Source organism: Chinchilla lanigera, unplaced genomic scaffold (assembly GCF_000276665.1).
Source record: "Chinchilla lanigera isolate Chin_1 unplaced genomic scaffold, ChiLan1.0 scaffold00026, whole genome shotgun sequence".
Taxonomy (NCBI): domain Eukaryota; kingdom Metazoa; phylum Chordata; class Mammalia; order Rodentia; family Chinchillidae; genus Chinchilla; species Chinchilla lanigera.
The window spans coordinates 11,342,638-11,360,707 of record NW_004955427.1 but is presented as its reverse complement, the minus strand read 5'-3'; positions in this window follow the sequence as shown (position 1 = coordinate 11,360,707).

The following is an 18,070-nucleotide window of genomic DNA, read 5'->3' as shown; positions in this document are numbered from 1 at the left end:
TTTTATTCATGCTGAATTTCACAGCTTTTAGCTTTCTTTGAAAATGTCAGTTCCCTTCATTTATCATTGTGCATTTCCCACCATTTTATCCTTCAGTCTCCGTTTGCATGACGCAGAAAAACTTTCTTGATACTGTTTGTATCCCCTTAAATGGAAAGTGTTGGCACTTAAAGAAAGCTTTCTTTCCACAGTATATTGTTTTATTGCAATGTATGTTATAAAATTGCCTTCTGGTAATTTACTTTCTTGAATTAAGCATATTCTATTAGTCAAAGCTCCATTTTTAAATGCCTCCTGAAACTGTTATCCTCAGATAATTTGTGTCTTGATTCTTACATTTATTGTTTTTTAAAAATACAAGCATTGAATACTAAATCCTTGTGAAAGGTTAATTCTGACATTTTTGGTGACCTTCCGCAAATCTGTGATGCTGCTTATTTAATATAACATGTGGCTCAATAGACATGTTAATTAATAAGTTGTCACATACTATGATTTTGAAGTTCCCACGTGGTGAATGCTACATATTTGTCCTCCTTTTCAATCTTGCAGACTAATTTTTCACTTCTGATAGTGCCTTAGCTAAACATCTGTCCCTTGATACGCTAACTACTAATAGGTCCAAGTATTGTTTCCTTTGTCACAAATTCCAGATAGCCAGGGTCCCCTTTTGGCCATTTTTCATGAAAGGTTGGCTTAACTTCTCTTCAGAGTTTAGTATCTGGCACTAGAGGTGCTGAAACAAGGTTCTGCTACAGGAATAGCTCAGCCCTTAAAATTGTGCCTGCTGCAAAATCACCAACCCAGGAAGGGCCAATGTGTGTGTGTGTGTGTGTGCGTGTGTGTGTGTGTGTGTGTGTGTGCATGCCAGTTTATGATTTGGAATTTGTGAGTGGAATCCACACTATGAAATTCTCTGGTTGGTGGCAGCATTTCCAAAACTTATTTCTAAATGCTGCAATATATTAACGAATATTATAAATCAAAATATTCTATGGTCCTATAAAGTTCTAGGTTAACTGATGTTGACTACGTATCCTTGTCAAATTTTTTTTGGAATTGTGGAATTCGCAAATCCAGTGTGTGTTGTGCACCAGTGCTCCGGTGTGTATTGTGAAGCTCTAAGAAGGAGCTTGTGTCTTCTGCACGCGAACTCCTCTTCTCCATCTTCGATGGAGTCATTTCCTCAGATCACATTTTAGGTAATTCTGGCCTGTGGTATAGCTCCCATTTGTCTTAGTCACCTTGCCGTAGCTGGGACAAATACCCACCAGCTACAACTTAAGAGAAGAGAGGTTTATTTGGCTCAAGGTTACAGTCAGCTGGCTTCAAGGCTTCAAGACTTCATGGTGGAGGAAAAGCTGCTCACATCATGGCGCTTAAAAAGCAGAGAGGGAAGTAATGAGAAACAGAGGGAGACATTCCCTCCCAGGTCACACGCCAGCAGCACTCCTCTAACCCGGCGTCACCGCCTAATGGCAGGTTGGCTGTCGCAGCCCCACAACCCCATCACTTCCACAAGCTCCGTCCCTCAGTACATGAGGCTTGGGGGAAGGGCACTCCACCTTCAAACCGCAACTCCTCCATAACAATATTTGAGAGGTTGAATTTTTCCTTATTAACTTTCCTCGATCCCAGGTTATAATTCAGCAATCTGCTTACTCTTTCACTTTCAATATTTGGATGCTTTAAATGTATAAAAAATTAAATAAAAATTATTCTGATGACTGAGGGGAAAATTAACTCTGAGTTAAAAAGAAGCTACTGTGTACATCTGCGTGACAGATCCTATGATCGTAGGAAGGGTGATCCTGTGACCTGGAAGCATAGAAGTGTCATCGCAGAAGTATAATCCACAGGAATTGCTTATGGATGGCATCGGGAGAACACATCTGTGTACTGGAACAGATCAAATGCATGGATGGAGTGTCATCTACTCAAATAGAAAAAGATTAGGTGGAGCTTTGTTAGGCAGAGTGTCTGTGGGTCAAATCTTCTGTTTTAGAAATGTAAAGTTGTGAAGACAGTGTAACCCTCTACACTGTTGGTGGGAATTTAAGTTAGTTGAGAACTTAGATGTTTCTCAGAAGCAGCTTCTGGTCATTATGTGGTATTTTCCCCTCATTTGTCTGTGTTTCTGTGTTTCTTCTCTTTCTCTAAGAACACCAGCGATTTTGGCTTAGATCCTGCTTATAACAACCCCTTCTTAACTGGAGCACATCTGCAAAAATTCTATTTTAAAATAAGTTTATATCCACAGGTATCCTGGGTAAGGACCTCAACATCTTTTTCAGGGGAACACAGTTCAGCAGTTAGGTAGAGACCATACTTAATAGTTAACTAAGCACTGAAAAAAAATTCCACTGTTATCTTGACAAGAAGATATGTAACCAACTCTTATCGCTACAAGATTTTTCACATATGTCTCATTCTCTAAATGAGGGGGCCCATTACCTCAAGGAGGACTCTGACTTTTATCATTAGATAAAACAATATTTTGTTATGTGTTAAATATTAGAATGTAATTATGCCCATGGCATCATTTTGACACAGGAAAATAAAAACTCCCAACCTGAATGATATCTGAGACGAGTTTGTGTCCTCTAAAATTGAAGAATGAATTTTAGGAACAATGGAGGTTAAGAGCAGAATATATTTATTGAGGGAAAGAAAAGAAAGCTTCTATCCAGAGAGGGACAGAAGGGGGAGCCCGAGTGGGTTACCTCAAGCCTCTGTCTTTTCTAGGGACTTTTATAGAGCAAAACTATGAGGCGGGGTGGGTCCAAGGTAGGGGAAAAATGGACAAAACTATGGTCAGCCAATAAGAATTGTTCAGGCAAAATTGATTAAATTGGGATCAAATGGGGAAGCCAGTCACATAGCAAGTGGGCATGAATACAAAGCAGGAGCTTTTCCTGTAAGGGGTTGGTTCAAGGACTCTTCAAGGTGATCGCTACCTATTTAGAATATCAATCCCGGATGTCCATCCTAGGGAGGTATGTGGGTGCATTTGTTTAGTTCTTTGTCTTGAAGTCTGGCCCACAGCAAATATGCATCTTTCATGTTGGCTCCTTCAAGGGCCTGGCCCTGTCTGACTGCCTATAATATTTCTATCTAACTCAGCTGCCTATAACAATTTCACTGGGGTATTGGGAAGTAACACACGAATTCCCTACGTAGATAAAAGAAAGGAAGAATACTTCTTAGCTGATGTTTGAACTTCAAAAACTAATGTCCTGCATAAAACAATAGAATTTAAAAAGTACATTGTGATACCTATTTTCCTGTACCAGTGAAGACAAAAGTCCTATGGTTTGGGGAGAAAGGGGTAAAATCAGAGGAGAACCATACAGTTAAGCTATGGCTTAAAAACAGTGCAAAACAAAACAAAACACCATTCAAACAAAAGAAACTAAAGAGTTTCTATATGGACTCCTGAGAAGAGACCCTACCTCTGCCTCCTTGTGCTTGTGAGATCAACAGAATAAAGATTCAGAGATGGAGGCTCAAGGAGACCTGTGATACTTGTTATCTAGATTCCTGGATGTGGCAGACATATGGATTTCCCTACATTACCATGGTGTGAAATCCCCATGAAGATCATTTCAAGGTATGCTGAACAGAAAGGTCCTGAGCTAGCCTCAGGATGGGTAGGTGGTAGTTTATTTTCTCTTTTTCTGAGATCAGTGAAAATCATTAGCTATGAGAACAAACTGATGATGTGCTGAGACAAAAATGAAATGTAGTCGCTGCTAAGTACCAGTGGGAAAGTGCAGCATCCGCCGCTGTTGGTCTAAGTCATACAAAGGTACAGGACACAATGTGACAATGAATGTCAGAGAGGACAGATAGCTTCTGGGGAACAGACAACTCTCCTAGTCTGAAGGCTTGATATTTTGAAAGAATGGAGGGGAAGCTGCATGAAAAAGAAGAGAAATGGAACAGAGATGATGGAAGAATTCAGTCCAACCTAATCTAAATTACTTTTTTCAACTAAAAGACAGACTAAGATCTTAAAGCAGAAACCAAGTTCATTTATGGGAATATAAAGTTATCCTCATTTACTCCCTGGGTTTACGGACTGAAGCATCATACCCTTTTCGGTAAACGGATGAGCCCAAGTCACTCTACCAGGTTATAACCCATATGGGTTAGGTGATAATCTCCTAGGAAAGAAGGCCTGAGTTCTGTCATGATTCTATCTCAAGTGTGCAAGGTAGTGATATAGGAACATGTGATGTGATACAGGGCACACTTGCTGCATAATGAGAGAGCAATTGAATGTCTTTTGGTTCCACAAGAATCCTAGGGCATGTTACAGTGAAACTTACCACATAGAGGATAGCACACAAGCAACAGCGGTCAATCAGCACCATTTTCCTTTTGGGAGAAGCAGCTAAGGGTGGAGTTTTATAAACACCAGGTCAGGGAGTACGTTAAGATGTCCTTTGACATTTCTGAGCCCTCTTGGCCTCACATATATCACAATGACAGGTTAATGGCTCTTCAACTTCTTTCTATTTTAAATTATTATAAGCACAATAACAGCTAGTATATAAGTAATGCATGATAAGGTAATAACTAGCATTCGTGGTAGGCACAAGTATGCTAAGTTCAACTCATGTTTTTCATTCTATTTCAGAGGCACTATAATTCTGTAAGGTAGAATTCCTCTTGCTGCCAACTGTCAGGGAGGAAAATGAGGTTGAGATAGGAAAATGACTTCAGCATTCTACAGCTGGCTGGTGCTAAGGCATGAACCTGGACTTGCTTTAAGCCGTTAAACCAGGGCTGGGTACCTAGCTCAGTGGCGTAAGTGCTTGCCTGGCAAGCCTGAGGTCATGAGTTTGATTCCTGGTACCAAAAAAAAAAAAAAAAAAAAAAAAAAAACCATTAAACTGCTGTTACGGTTGATACATTGTGTCAACTTGGGGAGTCTAGAGGTTTGGCTAAGTGACTCAGCAGGAAGCCAGGGTGCTTACTTTGTATATATCCTGCGCCTGTGGAAGAGGAGGGCATGGAGATTATGTGAGAGCTACATGCCCCTTAGGTGGGGGTTGGCTTTTTACAATGTAAGGCAGGGAAAGAAGCTGCTTGCTGCCGTTCCTCCCTTTTGCTCTGGCTGTTTGCTGTTCGGCTGCCATCCCCCCTTTGCTCTTGTTGCTTTGCTACCTTCTGCCTTGGAGTCAGCCAAGTATGGACTGAAACCTCCACAAACTGTAAGCTAAATAAACCGTTCCTTCCTTCATTTTGGGCATTGGGTATTTTGTCTCAGAAACGAGAGAAAAGTGACCAAGACAACTGCCTTGTTTTCAGACAGCGGAAATATACTTGGAAGCCATTTGATTTTAAATGTTGACTTTGCAATATCAAGTACCGAACCTTTACAATGTCTGTAACGTCTTCCGGCTTTGGCAGTATCCGGTCGGTTGTGTTTCTAGCCTGTGCTGCACGGCGCAGAGGGGAAGAACAGCCCTGTCAAGCAGACACAGTGGTGAAATCTAATGAAGCCACTGACGGCAGAAGAAGAAAGCTGTTGCCAAGAGAGGTCACTGGAATCTATCTCTGTCCTCTTCCACTCAGAACTGAGTGTTGCTTTTTCATTTGGGCAGCAGCAAAGGGCGAGAGAAAGTTTATCCACGTCTGCGAAACCCTTTGCTCACGCCCATGGCTCAGAGAAAGCACTGGTGAACACGCCTGTTCCGTTCTTGGTTTTTCTAGTGCTGTTGTAGCAGCTACCCTGGCAGTGCACACATCTCTCTTTCATTCTTGTCACCCTGGATTCAGCTGCTTTTAAACATGGTGTACCTGGTTCACTGAAATGGATGGAACATCGTTTCAAAACACTACTTCATGCAATATCTATATCCCCTTTCCTTCCTGCCTCAGAAAAGGACTTTCAAATTGCCTGTCGCATTGTTTTCTAATTTTACTTTGCGAGTTCATCTCCAGTTTTTATGCAATATATAATTCCGAGCGGCACAGTAGTTAGATATGAATTTGTCAGTCGTATGTCTCTAGAAACCTGTCCTTCTACAGCAGCGTGAAGATCTGTATTTGAGCGCAGGCTGCTGGATTACTAATCCCTTTTGGAGCAATGTCTTCCTACCTTCACTAAGGAGATGCAGGCATGTTTCTGAGGTGGGAATTTTGTTGATAGCCTGAAAACTCTTCTCTGAACATGATGCTGATTCTTTATGACTTACAGCCATGTTCAGGTTTCTTGCACATTACACGACTTTGCTTCCAGCATTCATGCTTAGTGGGGGTGCTGGAGCTAATTACCCATTCCCCCTTCTGCACCTGTCTTAAAAATTCTTTCCTGATCATTCTGAAACTGTAGGCCAGAGATCAGAAAATGATTGTTTGTAGAATGAATTCTTCCTAACACTTATTCCTTTGAATAAAGTTTTATTAGAATACTCATTTATGGACATATTTCCTATGGGTTTTTGTGCTCTGATAGCAGAATTGAGTGGTTTCAACAAAGAGGCTATGATTTCCAAAGCATAATGTATTCACCATGTAAACTTTCACAGGAAAAAAGTCACCCTTTCTGGCAGCCATGACCCTTGTTGTCCAGTATTTGTAGAACTCAAATGACCAATGCTTCCTGTTTCAAAATAATCAATCTGGAAACTTATCTTCTCTAATTAGACTCTCCCTCCGAGGAACGTGTGAGGTATTCAGGTGGTCTATTTGCAAGACCTGAATCAAGGCTGAATCATGAGGCCGAGCTAGCAAGAAGCACAGGGAACAAACATGTTGCAAACAGCAGCTGTGTTGGCGCCTGCTGACTGGCCTGCTCACAAGTCCCAGCTGCATGTTTTGACCTTGGATTTTAAGGGATAACTGTACTTCCTATAAACTCCCCTTTTCCCTGAAGTTTGTTTTTGACCAAGTCAGTGAGTTAAGGCTTGAGGTATGCCTGGGGTTTTCATTCAACATCTTTGCTTTTATAAATCTCTGCAGCTTCCTTTGGCTGCAGAATTCGTCTCCTGGACAGTTGCAAGTAGGAGTAGCGTATCTGACAAGCTGGATCACACTGGGAATTGATTCTTGTGGAGGAAAGTCAGCATGCTAGTGGGAGAATCGGGTAAGAAACGGCTGGCCTGGAATAATTTGGGCTTTATTCAAAGAAGTTGCAGAACACTTTTTGGCTTTTTGTTTTTGTGCTATTGTGACAGTACACAAAAAAATAGAAAAATAAACATTTTTTATTAATTTTACAGTGACATGGCCCTCCTTGATTGTTTCAATGAACTGTTTTTGGCCTCATTATTCACCCTAATCATGTGATAGTTTCCATTGCTTCATTTTCTTTTTTTCTCTTACCTTTCTTTCCTTCTTTCTCACTCTCTTTCTCTCTGTTTTTTCTCCTTCCTTCTTCCATCTCTCCTTTCCTCCTTCCTTCCTTCCTCCCTTCCTTCCTTCCTTGTAGTATTTGGATTGTCCTAGCTCATTTCCAAAAATGCAGTACACACAGGAGGGAAAATCTCCAGGCTTTGTAAGACTTTACTAAATATCTAGTTCTCATAATAAATAACCAAAACCTTGAAATGACACTCTGATCAAGGCTGGGAGATATGATGATCTGTTATCATTTCTTTTCCTTTTACACTGACTTAAAAATTACTTTATTCTCATTTAACTCCATGAACTATTTAAGTCTCATGAACTATTTTAAGACTAAGTAACAACAGCAAACCAACAGCAACCAGTAACGTCCTTATGAAGTCTAATAATGAAAATATTCTTACATTTCCTTTATTTTTATTTTAAAATTGAATGTTGCAACCTCTGGCTCCTAGATAGAGGCAGATATTTGATGAAGAAGAAGCTTCAGAAGGAAGTGATAGCATTTATAAGGGCAAGTGTTTACTGATTACCAGATACTTTCAAACTTTTTAAAGGATTTATAGAACATACAATTCTTTTGTCTGTGACAATAAGGCATTATCATTATAAAACACCTCAAATATAATTAATGTTTTGCTAAAAATGCTTGAAACAGTATTTGTTAGGAACATTAATTAGATTGAGAGAAGACAAACTGGCCTAAAAAGAAGTCATCAGGTATCCTGAATTTTATTAGATACTTTCCACCTAGTAGAATACAAGGTATTTAACCAAAAAAAAAAAGAAAAAAAAAAAGAATACAAGTTGTTTAATAGAACATCTTATTGATTCAAGAAACCAAGAAAATTGTGTCCTACATGTTATTATTATTAATAAGTATTACTGTTTTTGTTAATTATTTTGTTGTGCTGGGGATAGAACCCAAGGCTTTGTACCCACTAGTTAAGTGTTCTACAGGATTACATATCCACATCTCTTTGTTTTAATGCAGTGTTTTGCTAAATTGCACCCTCTATCCTTACATTTGTAATTCTCCTGCCTCAACCTCCCGAGAAGCTGAGATTATAGCCACGTACCTCTGTGCCCAGTTTGTACCCATATTATTTAAAATAGTGAAAACAAATGAGATTTATTACAACTTACTTCATTATATCTTATAGATTATAGAGTGTATGAACTTGTTCTCCTAGTCAGCCTTCTCTCTACTCTTTGTAACTTTAGTTAGTGTTTCTGAGGTATTTACATTTGTTGTATTTGTCTATTGATTCTGTTTTTTAGTAATGCACAGTGACTTCTGTGTGCTAGGCACAGGCACAGCGGTACAAAGGTACTTTACAAAGTCAACCTCATTTAATTCTTGCAACCTTAAGGTTCAGTGTCCTCTCTGTGTGTAGCTGAGGAAATTGAGGGGCGGGGAGACTAGAGTAGCTTGCCTAAGGTCACACAGTCAGTAAAGTGGATGATCCAGGATTTGAAACTTCACTGGACAGGTCAAGAGTTAACGCTTTTGGTCACTGTATGTCTAATGCCTAGATTAACTTTGTTACTTGAGGAAGGTACAAATTCTACTTCTAAGAAATTTCCTTTCATGGCGTCATTATGCAGAATTAGAAACAGGTGGAGAGGTTGAAACTTTGTGATATCTTTCATCACTCACTCATCATAAGGAACATGGCCAACACCCTGATAACAAAAGATAGATTCCTACCAGAAAAATAAATATATTTCCACAAAGTTTGGTATGACATAGGAGCCTTCAGAAATGAAGTCCCAAAGACCCATACAGAAGGCTATTTTTGTTTTCATTTCATGAAGAATGAGCAACTATGCAGAAATGTGGTTGGACAAAGTGATGTGAACTAGTGCCAACAGGCTGACAGGGAAACCCGGCAAGGCCGGTTTGCTCAGATTATTGGCTTCTCCGTTCATCATTCTTTTCTCCAGGCTATAGCACGGAAGCCAGTCTGCAATGAAGGAACTACAATCAACTGCCAGACAAGGCAGACAACTCTTACAGAAAGTAAAAGCACTATTGCTAGTTTTTATAGTTGGATGGAGGGAGAGGAGTTTTAGTTTATATTCTGCCTGGGAAGAGCAAGAAATATAGGAGAAAGAAGGGGAGGGGTAGGCCAAAAAGAAATGCTACACCGATCTTCTCCATGTGCTTCTGTTCAAAGTACCCAACATGCTGAAGTATTGCACTTGGGTTATTGTTTCTTAATCCGCAGCACAGGTGCTCTTGAAATATCGTGTCATGGAATGCACATGCGTTAGTCCATGAGCCCTTCTGTCAAGGCATTAAGCTATAGAGCATTTCTAGCCTCATCACTCTGTCCAGAGGCAGAGATGAAACTGCGTTACAGGAAGACAGTAACTTTCACAAGGTCAGTTCCAATTCCAAGCTCCGGATGATGTGAGCCCTCTTCTTTTCAGAAGCTAGACTGAGGTTAGGACAGAATGATCTGATGAACAGTCCTTCATTCTAAACTACTTGGGGTCTGATAGGTAGATTTGCTTCAATCAGACCAATTTTCTTGCGTTACCACAATAGTTGCGAGTTGTCATGTGCGATAAGACAAATTGTCCAAGGTCTTAAAGGCAAAGCTGATTTCTGAATATTTTCTCTCCAGGCAGACAGTGAGAATCATTTCAATGTTTCATTAGTTTAATTTTTCACTATTATAAATTTAGAATAAAGTTATTTAAATTAAGTTTCAGTTCAGAATGTTATTTATCATTTGCCTTTTCCTGAGAAAAAAGTAGATAATAGAATAATTATCTCACATTTTAGTCTTCTTCTTTTTCTCTTGTTTTTCTTTTCATTTTTTTTCTCTAATAAGCAGATGCACACAAAGTTCCTGTGGATCTAACTTTACCCCCATGATGTGCCGTGAAATATTTCACTTTTGTCATTATTTTCACATTTCTGTAGTGCATAGTCAGTCTTTGGAAACAAAAAACGTAGTTTCCTTTATGGCATTCTGTTTTTAGTAGTGGTATTTCCATTTTTACAAAATAAATAATTCCTATTCACTAAAAATTAAAGGAATAATGGCAGAGGAAAAAAAACTCTTGGTGCTGGAAGAACAATAGGGCTTTCAAATTCTTTCCTTCTTGTAGTTCCATCTGTGTGTATTTTCAAATTATACCATGAAGGTATATTTGGCAGGTGATTTCTAAATAAAAGGGAGTTCTACCTCACTTAACTTTATGCAGAGATTAAGCATATAGATTGTGACTTTCTCTTCAAAAACAGCAGTGACAAAATTAGGTGTGTAGAGGGGTAAAGTTCCCTTCAAAAATAACTGCCTTTGACATCCTGAGGAACACGGACCCTTATATAATGTCATGCTGTTGGATTAAGCTGCATCACAGGACTTTGGGGAACAGGGCTATGTGTTTGTGCTTTATTTTAATATTGTAGTGCAAGCCCAACCTAACTTCAGTTTCTTCTCTGAATTGTTCTTCCAGATGGCGTCTTCTAAAATAGTTCTCTGAGCATATCTCTTCCCCTACTGCAAAGTTTCAGTGGTTCACTTGTCTATTTCGTAAAAATACAAGGTTGTCATTCTGGCTTTGAGGTTGAGATCTGGTTCTTAGTGTAGTGTTTTAGCAAGTGTTTTGTGGAGCGCCAAATGTTTGCCGGAAATAGGCTAGCACAGCACTGCCTCACGAAGATGTAATATATGTCACGTATGTAATTTTAAAATGTTAGTAGCCATATTAAAATGTAAAAATAAAATGATACTTATTTTAATAATGGATTTTATTTAGTTCAATAAAAATTTACAAAATAAACTGTAATCAATATTAAAATATATTAGTGAAATATTTTACATTCTTTTTAAAATAAATATTAAGTGCCCAAGTAATATTTTTACTTACTGTACATTTCAATTCAAAGGATACATTATCACTGAAAATCCTTTATTTGTGTTGAGATTTCCCAAGATGCACAGTTGAAAAAAGAGACCCACATATCTAAGTTATTTCACACAAAATGTGAAGTTTTTCAGTGACTGAAATAAGTGTTAGATTTTAGGTTTCAATTTTAATGAGTAAAAATTAAATAAATTTTAATATCCATCCCTTAGTTTTCTAGATTCCTTTCGGTGCCATAAGGTCTCACGGTATCAATCACTAAATCGCACAATTCTAGAAACTCAGGCTCCGAACTCGTGGACTCACCTTGCATATTCACGGGAAGGAAGCTCACCCTTCCAGCTCTGCATTCTGCTTCTTCCTCTCCATTGCACGTGACTTACATCCTGTCTCCAACTCCTCCCCATTTGTTCCAGTTAAATATGTTTTGTGCTACAAGAGGCACACATCTCCTCTTTGGAGATTCATCCTTCTTTCACAGTGAAGCACACACGTCAATCCATCCCAAGAAAATGTTTTCAATTATCTAAGCAAGAAATGTGCTGCGTGCTCTTCCTTTCTGTAGCACTTGAATTCTGCCTTTCCTTTAATACTGATCATATACCACCCTGCGGCCCTTGTAGTTGCATAATCCCAGGTGTGTTACTGGGTCCTGCAACTTGCTGGCAACACAGCCTTGGGCGACTTCTCAACTTCTGGTAGCTTCTCCTTCATTATATGTAAAATGTTGCATTTTCTCATTGTCTTTACTGTTTTATATCCTTTTTGCAAATCCTAATGGAGTTGTTGAAATGAGACAAAGTTGAAGACATTTCTTAGTTGAGCACTGGGTCTATATGTAGTACAAACATATACTCCTTACTCCCTAGGTACAATAATTTATAAATAATAATCACAATAATGAAAATGATAATAAAAACAAAGTTTGTGCCAGGCACTATTTAATTGATTTATCTACGATGGCAACTTTCACATACTTGTACTGAAATGTGAAGCATCTCTCCCTGTTGTAATCCGTGTTTATAAAGGGAAACAATACAGGACACATAATTTAGAAGAATATTTCATAATAGCACCCAAAGAGTCATATACAAAGAGAGTGCCGGAAATCTGTCCACACAGTGGAGACCAAAGGAATCCAGCTGAGACCCTGGGTCCTGCAGCAATGTCCTGCATGAGTTCAGCTGGAGGCCTAGAGCACATAACAATGCCCAGCCCCATGAGTCCAGCGAGAGGCCAAGAGCCCATGACAATGTCTCCTGCAGGCCTATTCTGCGGATTTGCACTGGGAAGGCCCAAAGGTCAGTGGTAGAAGTTGGAAAGCCTGTGCCAACCGGATGATGGATCTGTGCTAGCATGCTGCGGGATTTGCACTGGAGCCAGGAAGCAACACTCACAGCAAGAAGCAGGGATCCCCTGAAAGGTACCACAGCCACCCTCACTGACAATGAGGTCCCATGACCCTCTGACAGTGAGAGCAGCTGAGTCCACATCAGGAAAGCCAGCACGACAAGCTTCTCCAGGACACTGAACAGTGCACCGTCTTCCCCTCCAGAGCCAGGAAGCGATGCTCAAAGTGAGAACCAGAGCTCCCCTAAAGTGAACCATAGCCATTCTCAGAGAGAGCAAGGTCTTTGAACTCCTTTGACTATAAGAAAAGCCATATTCACGTCAGGAAAGCCAGCACAGCAAGCTTCACCAGGAGAACCAACAGTTCTTAACAGCTTTTTTCTTCTCTCGTTCTTTTTATTTTGTCGGCAACAGTCCTCAGTGGGCCTCCCACAACCCGCACCATGCTAGTTGAGTTCAGCTGGGTGTTACAAGTTGACCATTGGTTGCAATCCACAACACTCCCCATTTTACAGGTGGAAACTGAAGCAAAAAAGGATTAAAAGGCTTGGATGTCACACAACTAGAGAGAAATGAAGTTAGCATCTAAGTAATAGAAACAATGGAATATAGTTTGAATATGTTTTATTAATTTTTTTCCCTTGGTTGCTATACTGGACACACTTTTCAAAAAATATTTTTTTTATTTTAAGGAAAAGGAAAATAAATAATAAAAACAATGGTATAAAATTTCAAAACAAGATCATAGGAGAGTAACAACGGTTAGTACATTGCATATCGTTATCTTCAAAGTAGTTGCTCAGATTACAAGATACAGGCATGAAAAAGTGATCACACCATAGCTTTTGCAGTGGTGTACACAGTAGTCCCCAGCAGGAGGGGAGCAGAGGGCAAGAGAATGAAGCTTCTTTGGTACCTACAATGCCTCCTCATTGCTCACATTACTGGCGGGCTCCACCTCCTGTAGATCAGAGGTGGTATCGCATTCTCATAGGAGCAGAAAGCCTGCTGTGTACTGTGTGTTGAGGAGTCTGGGCTGGGTGCCTCTTCTGAGAATCTAATGCCTCGTGACCGGAAGAGGAGCAGGTGTGATGGCCTCTGTACTGAGGAGGGCCTGCAGATACAGATCCGGATTAGCAGAGAGGCTCGACTGCACAGATACCTTAATAAATCCATTACTTGTAGACTCATATCAAAACCTCCTTAGCAAAAGTTGAGTGACAAATAAGCTGCATCTGGTGGCATGACTTAAAGTGGCAAATGAGTTGAGGTAGTTCAATTGTACAACTGCATTTGGTGACAGGGTTTAAGCCAGAATCTGATACTTGTTGTAGCCTGTGTGTAGCCCGTCTGTTATTTCATTTATCAGTGGTATCTCTACCTCTTTTCCACACTTCATACTTTTCTCAGTCTCGGTTTTGTGAACTCACAAGCCAACCCCAGCCCACACAAATCAAAATAAAAAGCAAATGTCATCAGGGAGCTTCTCTGATGAGAGGAAACCATCCAAGGATGAGACAACAGAAGACTCGAAGACTTCCAACAAGAAGAAAGCTGCATCTGAAAGAAAATAACACCAATCCTGCTTTCACTATGGGTAGATTGCAGGGGTGATTCACGTTCTCCAAGTCCACTTTCTATAACATGTGGCGACTGAGTATCCCAAGAAGCTATGGCATCTTCAAGACTGCTTTGCCACCGGAGATGAAGCACCTGCAAGTAGAGACACGCCTTTGGAGTTTTTCAAAGAAAAGAATATGTGAGCATGAAGATAGAAGTATTACTTTTTATTGGAGGCTGACACCTCCTCAAATCTGTCTGCCCTGAGTGCATCCTTTCTGGTGACTAACTGCATTACTAAAGCTAAGGAGCCCTTTATTGTTGGTGAACGGTTGATTCTGCCTCTGCTAAGGACATTTGTTGTGAACTTTTAAGAAAAGCTGCATTTCAAAAGGTGGCAAATGTTTCTCCTTAAGCTATCACTGTAACTTAACAAACTTATACAAGGATATTGAGGAACAATTTTTAGAGAGGATTAATGATTCCCTGTGGAATGTAATCCAGTTTGATGTGTCCTCCAATATTGCCAACAAAGCAACAGCAATGCTTGTTTATGTGTCATGCATTTTTTCAGGAGGATATGCACTTTTGGCTGGCCAATACCACAGCTGCAGAACCATTCAAGTCTTTGAATGATTACAAATCAAGAAAAGTGAGTCGGTCATTTTGTCTTGGTGTGTGCATACAGAGAACAGCTGCCATGACTGAAAAGTTTTCTGGTTTCACTACTTGGGTGAAAGAGGTACCTTTAGAACATGAGTCTATGTATTGCATCACGTGTGGAGAAATGCTGTCTAGATGAAAAACATCATCTGAACTTTTAACATTTTGCAGAATGTGATTGAAATTATCAGCCTCATTAAAGTATGTGTTTTTAACGTACATCTGTTTATACAGCTCTCTAAGGAGATGAATGTAGAACACACATATTTTCTCTTATACACAGAAGTGAGATGGTTTTCTGAAAGATCACTGAGCAAAGTTTCTGAATAGCAAGAGTTGCCCCAGAGATGTCTTTTAGGAAAACATTTACCTCTGGCAACACATTTCAGTGACACTGAGTAAGTCACAAAACTTGCTTTTTCGTATGACATACTGAATGTGCTTAACAAACTTAATATGTCACTTTATGGGAGAAGGATAACTATCTTCAATTCAGCTGATACAGCAGCTGCATCCAAGCCAACTGGAACTATGGGAATGGCAAGGGAACAGTGGAATTTTAGACATGTTACAAACATTAGCCGAGATTTGAAGGAGAGTGAGTCAGAGGCTTCTTTATCCCATCTGATGCATGATCACTGATCCCAGCTTTAAGAAGAGTTTTAATATTACTTTCCAGCTAGAAAGTACCAACAAACTGGGATGGAATGGATCCATGAGCTATTTGTGAATAATCCAAGTGAACTGACTTGTCTGTGTTGAGAGAAGATCCGCTGTGTGGGATGGAAAAAAACAGAGACCTTAGTAGTTAGTTTGAGAAAACTTCAAATATCCGTACATTCTAGATTAAGGCAAGGTGCGCTATCCTGCACATCACAAAAGCACTGAAAAACCTGATGCATTTCTCACCTCCAGGCTCTGTGGACAGGGTTTACTGCACTGACAGCAACTGAAATATTATCACAGAGTCAACTGGACAGAGCCACACACTCTAGTGCTACTGTCTCTCATCACCCCCAGATGGGACCGTTCTGTTGCCGGAAAACAAGCTGAGGGCTTTCATTGACTCTGCCTTATAGCAATTTGTATAATTATTTCGTTCTCTATTACAATGTAACAACAAAAGAAATAAAGTGTACAACAAATTTCATAGGCTTGAATCATCCTAGAGCCCCTGCTCCAGCTGTGGAAGAACTGTCCTCCACAAAACCGGTCCCTGGTGCCAGAAGGGTCGGAGAGCAGTGGTATGAAGGGCTCAGCAAAGTATTTGGATCAGTGATATCTGACTGGGAATGCTGACTGTCATTGACTGGAGATATTTACTTGGGAAACTTGTTTAATCTCACTTAACTATATGTTTTTGCTCTATAAAAGAGAAATAATGAACCCCACCATTACAGAACTCTATAATGTAGAAGTTAAGTAAGGTTTATATGCTTAAAATTGAGTTTTATCTTAAGTTAGTGGTTCTGTTGTATTTAGCCAGTTAATGTCTGTGCTATGATTTTCTTACCTGAAGAATGGAAAAATATGTTGTTAAAATTATGTTTCAAGATTAAATGATGCAAGCTATCTAAACATTTAGAATTATATATAGACAGAGCTGGGGATTCAGCTAAGTGGTACAGCACTTGCCTGGCAAGCACGAGGTCGTGAGTTTGATTCCTGGTACTGGAAAAAAAAAATAGAATTATATCTAGACATAATAAACACTCGGAACTATCTAAGTATATCTCAAGTGCTGCATGGCAGGAACTATATAAGACCTGTAATTCTTGAACGCTAAATACACTTAGTTAACTTTCTGGTTTTTCTTCCTACCCTTTTTCTTTTTATATATTTGTATATTTTATGAACTGTAATACAAAATCTTGTATGCATATGTACTCACAAGTTAAATAAATGATGGAGAGTCTCAACTAGCTGTTTATATTACTTGTGTTTTTCTACAAGGACATAATATTATTTTCCAAAAGTGTAAAATAATTGCATATGAATTAGAGATAGTAAATTGTGCCTAGCACATACTGTTTTACATTTCCTTTGGGCTTGCAGTGATTTAGTCATGTTTGAGGCATTTTGAATTTCATATGCATAGAACTTGCTGATTCTTATTCAGTCATGACTGAACTGTTGTTCAGCTGTACGCCACATGGTCTTCTGTCTAATTCTGATAATCTTAAATTAGAATATCCTTCAAGTTCCACTACAAGACAAGACAGTACTGAAAATGAATTCATAAGGGAGGTAAATATTGTCACAAGCAGAAATAGATGTGAATAATGTAAAATGTTACAGCAGAAATCACAGTGCTGTAATGAGTATTACACATATTGTGCTTTGTCTCCAGTTCTTCAATGTGAACTTCCTCCTTCCTTGAATCTCTTTTATTGTGTTTCTAATATCATTTAGCTATGGTTATGACCTTTCCAATCCCTGAAAATAATCACTCTCCTCTTTTTAAAAATGCTGAATTTCTCCCACTATTTCTCATCAGATCCTTATTTCAACTCAACCTTTCATAAGTGAAAATGATGTACGTTATCCTTTATTCTTTTTTCTCAAGGTGGAGTCTTTTAAAATTCAGTATTCACTCTTTTGACCATGAACTAGATGTATAGTGCTATACCACATGCTGTAGGACAATGCTTGATGTTTTGGAATTCAGTGTAAGGAGGGTGACATCATATACTGATATAAATCTAAAAGAGGGAAAGAATATGTTTTATCATAGAGAAAACACCAAAGGTTTTGGCAATATGCACAAAGATTGAGAGAGGAATCTTATTGGGAGTAAGCAAAGAAGGAGGTCAGACGTCTTAGATGATTTGAGCTGAAACTCAGTTTGGTGAGCCATTCACCTACAGACTGGGCTGGTGGAGCATCTTGAGCAAAGATAACAAAAAAGGAAGGAAGAAAAGTATTCTATCAATAAAGTGAGGTGAGACCATGGACTGGGAAAAAAAAATAAGAATCTAGTTGTGAAAAATATTGTGAGCTAAAGTTTACAATTAATTTGATGCATTGAGATACCACTATAAGTTTCCCATTGCCTTAAAATAAAACAGAAAGCTTTTGAAATATTAACAATTTGGTTTTTGTTAATCAAAATTTATTGATGTTATCACAGTTTATTATTTGGTTCTGATGTCACTTAAATTGAAAATATTCATCAACATTTTAAAAACTGAAAATGTAAGTGACTTTAAAATTGTATGGCACTTTTATTATGTTTGTGGTGCAATTTAGATATTCA